The sequence below is a fragment of the Mustela lutreola genome, chromosome 9, assembly GCF_030435805.1.
Source record: "Mustela lutreola isolate mMusLut2 chromosome 9, mMusLut2.pri, whole genome shotgun sequence".
Taxonomy (NCBI): domain Eukaryota; kingdom Metazoa; phylum Chordata; class Mammalia; order Carnivora; family Mustelidae; genus Mustela; species Mustela lutreola.
The window spans coordinates 1,074,742-1,075,140 of record NC_081298.1 but is presented as its reverse complement, the minus strand read 5'-3'; positions in this window follow the sequence as shown (position 1 = coordinate 1,075,140).

Here is a 399-nt window from a genome sequence, read left to right as displayed (position 1 = left end):
GAAACCGCTGGGCCCGCAGCGCGCCTGCGCCGCCCCGCCCCGCAACGGAAACCCCACCCCCGGCCCCGCGGCCCCGCCCCCGGCCCCGCCCCCCGCCAACCGCCCGGCCGCCGGCCCGCCGCGCCCCGCCCCGCCTCGCCTCCGACGGCGGTCGGCCCCGGAGCTGCGCGCGCAGGTAGGTGTGTGCGCGCGCGTGTGTGTCTCTGCGTGTGGCTGCGGAAGGTGTGCGTGTGCGTGTGCGTGTGCGTGCGTGTGCGTGTGGGCAGCTGGGGGTGGGGGCTCCCTCCGTGGCGGCAGGCTGCGCGCGCAGGTGAGGGGCGGGGCCGGCGGGCGCGTGCGCTGTAGCGGTTCCCAGGGCAGCCGCCTGCCGCGTGCGCCCGGTGACCCGCGCCCGGGCCG